This window comes from Haliotis rubra, unplaced genomic scaffold (genome assembly GCF_003918875.1).
Source record: "Haliotis rubra isolate DU_JTF1 unplaced genomic scaffold, ASM391887v1 Scf57, whole genome shotgun sequence".
Classification (NCBI taxonomy): Eukaryota; Metazoa; Mollusca; class Gastropoda; order Lepetellida; family Haliotidae; genus Haliotis; species Haliotis rubra.
In genome coordinates this window covers 551,110-559,206 of record NW_025767268.1, presented here as the reverse complement: position 1 = coordinate 559,206, position 8,097 = coordinate 551,110, and positions in this window count along the sequence as shown.

Sequence of the window (8,097 nt, the reverse complement as noted above, 5' to 3'; positions counted from 1 at the left end):
CGCAGGTTATCTATGCTCCATATATTTGTCGATTCAGAATCAAACTTCCCTGTTGTAAAGTCGGCACAGAAAAGGAACTTAGTGGAAGGGCCCGACTTCAGACTAACAACGTGAGCTTTACGCATTTTGTTCGAAAAATGAAATGCATGTAACACCACTCGATACTTCTATTTGTATTATTGTTAGATGCGTTTGAAAACGTGATGTTATGTCTGTGATATCATACACTGTAAATTGCTGTTTCCACAAGGAAAAAGGGTAGAAAAAGCTGCAGTGTTAGTTTCACGTACAAATATATGAACTAGTTTATCATTATTTCGTTGTATGATTGTGCTAGATGTTATTCAGGCAAGTGAATATTTTAAGCAGTTAAATAGTATAATACAAATTTATACCAGAGTTTCAGACGTAGGTTTATCAGTTGCAGTATATCCGGTATGGTTGATACATGTTATGTGAGGGCTGCTTCATTGTCTTTGTTCTCAATGGTTGGTTTGATGTAATTGCAATTTTATTTTTTTATACGTTGAATGAAGATATGTTTTGAGAGTAGAAATGTTTGACACCGTTTGGTCATATTTACAAATGATCTAGAACGTAATGAAAATGTAAAGGTGTGTTGTTTGGTTTTTACTAACTGTTTTTCTTTAGTATATATTTCGTTTCAGCTTTGAAATCGCTGGATTTGTTATTATTAAATAACTAAAAACCGCCTAGTGCTACTCGTGAGTCGCCCTTCACATCCATCTTAGCATTAGCATTAACAGATATGAATACTTTTGTCAATATGATCTTCCTGTTAAAGACATGGAATTCAACACGAGGTCTAACCTAAGCACGGTCATCCCAGAAGTCCTACGTATCCATCCACCCTGGAAATTCATGGCTAACAACATTAGTTCCACTAGGCACATCAGGAAATAAATGAGAAAACTCATGAATCAAATCTGACATTTGAACTTTCTGCTCAGGGGATAAATGTGATAGTTTCTCATCAAGGTGAGCTAACACATCGGAACTTTGGTGAAACATTATCACTAAGGTGATCAAACTTCACATTGCTAACACCATCATCAATATTGTCAACATGTTCACCATTGTCTTTAGTACAATCAGTAACTGGAGAGAGTGTGGCAATACAATTGACCTGTTTGGTTTCTAACCTGTCGTGGTATTTCTTAAACATGTTTACATGACACAGCATCTTTTGCATACGGCGGCCAGGCGTCAGGACGACATGTCTGTGTCGCTAACCTTTTTTGTCAACAACATATGGACCTTGATATCTAGCTCTCAGTGGTTGACCAGGAGTGGGAAGTAAGACTAACACTTTCTCACCACAAATGATTTTTCTCTCTTTTGACATTCTGTCATAGTTTTGTTTCATTTTTGCTTGTGAAACTTTCAATTTTCAATCATATTCTTCAAAGTTTCATGAAACCTCTCTAAAGCTCCCTGTGACTCCGGATGATAACCACTAGACTTAACTTGCTTAATACCCAACTGATACATAGCTTGTTGAAACACCTTAGACATAAAATTTGAGCCCTGATCAGACAGAACAACATCTGGCAAACCAACTAAGGTGAAAAACGTGATCAAAGCCTTGACAATCACAGGAGCAACAATCTTACGAAGTGAAATTGCTTCAATCTGGAAATCTGGCAGAAGCACACGATAGTGAGAAGATACTGATTACCAGACTTAGTCTTAGGTAGTGGACCAACACAATCAATAATAACTCTATGGAAAGATTTCCTCAAAAGCCGGTATAGGCCTTAAAAGATTGGTAGGAATTTTCTGATTTGGTTTTCCAAAACTTTGGCATGCATGACAGGTCTTGCAAAATTCAGCCACATCTTGTCTCAAACTGGGCCAAAAGAAATGTGCCAAAATGTTCTCAAAAGTTTTGTTTACACCCAGATGACATGCCATGGGACTTTCATGTGCCAATGAAAGTACATACTTTCGAAATAATTTTGGTACTACAATTTGATGATACAATTTCCATTCATCCTCCGTGGGAACGTCAGGCGAATCCTTGAAGTAATAACAAACTGGGACCTTGCTAACCTCCTCAAAAGAAACAGCCTTAAAAGCCAACTTCTTCAATTCAACATCCTTGCCCTGCGCACTAATAAGCTGCTCTCTGGAAAGAATGTGATCACCACCTGACAAACTATCAGACTTATCAAGAAGACCTGAAGCGTTACTACTCTTAGAAGATAAGTCATCAGCCTCTACCTCACAAAAAAGAATGATCCATGAAAGTACCTGACAAATCATAAATGGAATCATTTGGCAAAGAAGTCTTGGAAGAAATGCCTTTTGACATTGAACGAGTCACTGCACAAGAAGGAAAAAAACCCCGGAAATTCATCCTCCAACTTTTCTGTACTAACTGAACTCTCCGAAGAACAGTGACAATGGGATCAGCATCAACTTTGTCCCCCATAAGATCATGAGCTATCAACAAATCGACACCCGGAACTGGGAGAGAGAGTCAAGAACACCAACTTTCATCTTACCAGAAATCAGATCTGAAGTCAAATTCACAAAATGAAGAGCAAACGAATTACCACCAAGACCCTGAAGCAAAACATCTGAGACTCATCAGAAAAAGGCAAAATATCCTTCAAAATCAGAGATTGAACAGCTCCAGTATCCCTCAAGATAATAACGGCCGTGGGGTAGAAGTATCTCCCATAAGTGACACAGAACCCCTTAGAAACAAAGGGCAAATACACCTTCCGAACTACAGAATCTGGGGACTTACTCTCACAAAGAAAACTCTCCTCAGAACCACCTAAGAAAAGCTTAGGTGCGATAGACACAAAAGCAATTTGGGGAACCTACAGCCTGATTTTTAAACTGGAGTTTGTAACATGCAGAAATCAAATGACCTGGCTTCTTACAATATGCACAAACAGGATCAGAACCACTGGAAGTCTTAGGTTTAGACTGAAAAGAATGTAACTGCTTGTCAGAAGAATTTGAACCTGTTCTAACACCACTGTAACCTGCATGTCCTGAAGTCTTTCCCGGGAAAAAGCCCTTTTGGCCAAAAAACTTGATACTACCCGGAGACATGAAAGAAGTCTCGTGAGTGAAACAATAATCATCTGACATCGCTGCCTCATGTAAGTCATCAACTTTATGTTCATCCAATAAGTCTTGAGATAAGAATGAACACTGCTTGAAATCCTCCATCAAAACGAACTGTCTCAAACCATCAAAATCTGTGACTTCCTTAGACCCACACCACCTAGCAAATTCTACAAAAGTCTCATTGTCCCTTTTATAAGCATTTCCGAATTTCTGACGATAAGCTTCCGGCACTAACTCATAAGCTTTTAAAAGTGGCCTTTTGACAAGATCATAGTCTGAACTTTGCTGTATGGACAAGGCCGAATACGCATCCTGAGCTTTACCCTTCAAAACAGTTTGCAGTAGCATAGTCCATGGGTCCCCAGCCCACTTGAGGTTTTCAGCATCTTTTTTTCAAAATGTAGAAAATATTTGTCAACTTCTTTCTCATTAAAATGGGGTGCCAGTCTGGCATGCCTTGCAATGTCAAAAGAGGAAGAATTTGAGGAGAAGGGTTTTTCAAGCATTTTCAGTTCCATTTCTCTGTCAATTTCCAATCATCTTTTATCAGTTTTCAATTTTCTTAATACTATTACTTTTCTGAATTCTATTTCTTTCTCTATTTCCAACTTTTTCAATTCTCTTTCCTCTTTTTCTCTTTGAATTTGTAACTGAATTTCAAGTTTGGGGCGGTGGGATAGCCTAGCGGTTAAAGCGTTGGCTTGTCACGCCGAAGGCCCGGGTTCGATTCCCCACATGGGCACAATGTGTTAAGCCCATTTCTGGTGTCCCCCCGCCGTGATATTGCTGGAATATTGCTAAAAGCGGCGTAAAACTAAAACTCCGTCAGTCAAGTTTGAAATGTGAAGAAATTTGCAATAAATCTGATTTGCGCAATTCACTGACTGTGTCAGGGTCAGGAAACTTAAGAAACTTCCCAAGTTTACATACCATTTTGCTGGTTTCAAAAATTACCTTGTTGCAAAATTGCAGAAATTTGAAATAATTTTCACCATAGGTTTCAAATGTCAAATAAATTCTATCCTGGAAGAGCCCCCAATTTTGTTACGGTTAACAATTTGCCGTGACAAAAGGTTTAAGAGATCCCTTTGAACAAGCAAAAGACAACACAGACAAGTCTGAAATATTCAATGATATATTGAATAAACAATGAGCAAACTACAATGAATGATAATGCAGATTTCTAGTACAATGCAATTGAGTCACAAATCTAAAATATTGGGTCACAGATATCAAATATTAACTCACCAGAGTCTTGATATTTACAGTAAGAACAGATATACTGATTGAAGGTTGTTTACATTGACAGCAGTTGAATAGGCAAGCACGGTCGGTCTTGAAATGTTGAACAACTTGACGATGGCAGACAGATGTGTATAAATCCAGTCGTGTAAAAATCCCGTGTCGCACTACTCAACAACCAGCTTTTATATAGCTCTTACACAGCTCTCGAGCATTCTAGCAAAGCTATTCTCCATCATTATTCTCTCGGAACGCCATGGAACTACGTGGAAAACACACGACGTGACAAGACCCGGAAGTCAAAACAAAATAAAGCCAGCCAAGGGGGGCAACTCTGAAGCGCTCTCAAAAAGGCGTGCTGCTACAAATCATATTGCCATTGAACATATATTATGCGAGATGCGAGTCAAAACCCACACTCAAAACTTTAAACATTGTGACCCATAATAACTATCACTTAATCAATGTGATATTACAAAAAAGAAAAAAAGAAAAAAAGAACAAAACAAACAAACAAACAAACAAAAAAACACCCCCACACTCTCATAACACATGGAAGCACTGTAATGTTCGCTTTCTAAAGATACTCAATAGTGGCATGTGCTGTGCGAGGCCTTGCTTTATCTTGCATGAACAACTACCGCTGTCGGTCAATGATTGGAACCATGCGAATCCTTCAGATTTTGTCTTTGTGCCGAGTAGCTGTTATATTATCCCCGAAGGCGCACAAAGTTAGATTTCTGCCCGTAGTACGTGGCTCCCCACATCAGAACACTCTCACCACCATATTATCGGTTAACATGTTCGACACAGTTCTGTTTACAACGTTCTTTCCGACGTCGATAAACAAGTACGTTTCCGTCCCGGCACTGAGTAGAAAGCCTGATTCGTCACTAAACCATACACGTCACCAGTTCTCTAGATTCCAGATTCCAGTTATTACACCACTGGACTTGTTGACGTCGATGTAGTCGTCGTAGCACTGGGCCAAAGTAAGGTCTTCTGGCTCGAGGTCCAGCTTCTCGTAAATGATTACGAATGGTTTGCGCCGACACTCTCCTCAAACCAGGCCCTGCATTTGCAGTAGCAGTTACTGTGACAGTTCCTTTCCGCAAATGAAGTACCCGGATGTACCTATCCTGCGCTGCATTGGTAATCCGAGGTTTATAACTTCGAGACAGATCTTGCGTAGAGTTAGGTCGTTGATATCGGTCCCATATACGACTGATGGCACTCTGGTGAACATTGAGGTGACGTGCAATGGCTGATTTAGACTCCCCACCTTCCAGTGACAATGCTTCGATTTACAGAAGCGAATCGCGGCATAACGATATTCTTTCATTTAGCTTTGAAATACCAATGGCCGTCTTGAAGGAAACCAGCCTTATATTGGCAATGTTCGTGCTCACGATTCCTCAAAACTGCACGTGCATATCCACTTTTTTTCCATGACATATTCATGCAAGTTGACCAGGACAAAAGGGTTTAAGTGTGGCGTGAGTGTGTAGGTGTGTGTGCGTGCGCGCGCAACCCCCCACCCCCCATTTTGTCCTGAAAGTTTGTTAAATGACCATAGAAACTCTCGTGAAAATGAAATGCGCACCCCACCCCCCTTTCTCAAAAGTGTGCACCCCCCTTTCTCAATAAACTGTATCCGCCCCTGGTTTAACACGCTTAACACATCATTGTGTATGCCAGTTATTACAACCATAAAATATGGCTGGGAACTGCTGCTATCATAATATTTACAGGTGAACAGTCAACTTGTCTTTGCATATGTTTATAATGGGTGCCTACGTTGGCATGAATTAGCAAGATATATGCGTCACGGAACAAAATGGTATATTCAACTGAATTGAAACTGAAACTTACAATGAAGCACGAAAATTGCAAAGCGGATAGCTCTATCGAATCACGTGATACACAGTGAGCTGAGAGAACAAGAATCGCCTCTTTGTGCATTGGCAGTGTGATCACTTGGTACAGTCGCAGTCCCCTCATCATCGCTTGGTATGTATTCAGTATTGAGACCATTTGTAGACAGAAAGTGTTGAGATCATCACTTGTACATTGGCAGTGTCGATATCATCATTTGTACATAGACACTGTCGGGCTAATCGCTTGATACGTTGGCGAGGCAGTTACCTGAGAATACGGAGGCGGGACCGGCAGTGGAGTCTCTTGAAACAGGTAACTCTATGCTTCGTGTTGATCTGATATAGCATGGAAACATTATTTTCTTGTTCTCCTCTAGGAGAACACTTCACTCACCATTGCATGTGTTTGACCACTGTCGCATATTCGCAAACACCTGGAGTCATCGCTATTTGATAATTGATAAACACATGCTTATAATACAGTCGGAACCCTACATGTTTATCACACAGTCGGAATCGTACATGCTAATGTTACTGTCAGAACCGTACATGCTTATGATACAGTCGGAACCGTACATGTTTATGATACAGTCAGAATGGTACATGCTTATTATACAGTCGGAATGGTACATGCTATGATACAGTCGGAATGGTACATGCTTATGATACAGCTAGGCCATGAGCCAGACAATTTTTTTGGTACAACACTTTGACGTTTTTTGACGTTGTTATGGTCTCAACATATCAAAAAAGTATGATGGCCATGTCGGTTTGGTAGCTCAGAGGGACCAAAAGTTTTAGTGTTTTTTATATTCTTTTATGTCTCTTTATATCACAAATGTATGATGGACATCTCAATTTGGTAGCCCAGGTTCAGAACGAGGCTAAATCCAAGATGGCCGCCCAAAAACCCCAACATTTAAAAAAAAAATGTCAATTCCAAGCTTTAATTGTGAGTGAAGTTTAGCAAATAAATTGGAAATGAAAAAAGGGAGGTACAAATAGTGCTTACTTGATTAAAAGGATCTAATTGATATCAAGTGGAGTTGTCAATGCCTTACCAATGGACTGAAATGCACTATGACATGTCGGAACCAGACTTGTGACAACATGGTATTCGAGGACCATGATATGCCGAAGAGAGACACTGATGATGGAGTTGACGTTTATGATGCGGAACAGTGACTATCACAAACCAATTTAAGGAACATGAAGGTGCTCTCACTATTTGAAGTTAACGAGCTGTCTTAAGAATAAATGAAATGATGAGTTTTCGAAAAAGTTCTTTGAGCTTACAATTTCGACTCTTAAACATCAGGAAAAAATATGATTTAAAGGTATCAATTAAACAAAACTTGATATTAATTGAATACTTTTAATCATGTTAGCACTATTTGTACCTCCTTTTTTACATTTCCAACTTATTTGCTGAACGTTTCTCATGATAAAAGCTTGGAATTGACATGTTTTGAAAATGTTGGGGTTGTTTGGCGGCCATCTTGGATTTAGCCTCGTTCTGAGTCTGGGCTACCAAATTGAGATGTCCATCATACATTTGTGATATATAAAGACATAAAACAATATAAAAAACACTAAAACTTTTGGTCCCTCTGGGTGGTACCAATATGTGAATTTTCAGCTCCTGGCTTAAGTCGGATGGTACATGCTTATGATAGAGTCGGAATGGTACATGCTTATGATACAGTCGGAATGGTACATGCTTATGATACAGTCGGATGGTACATGCTTATGAAACAGTCGGATGGTGCATGCTTATGATACGGTCGGAATGGTACATGGCTGTGATACAGTCGGAATGGTACATGGCTGTGATACAGTCGAGATAGTTAAAAGGTAGTCGCCGCCTATT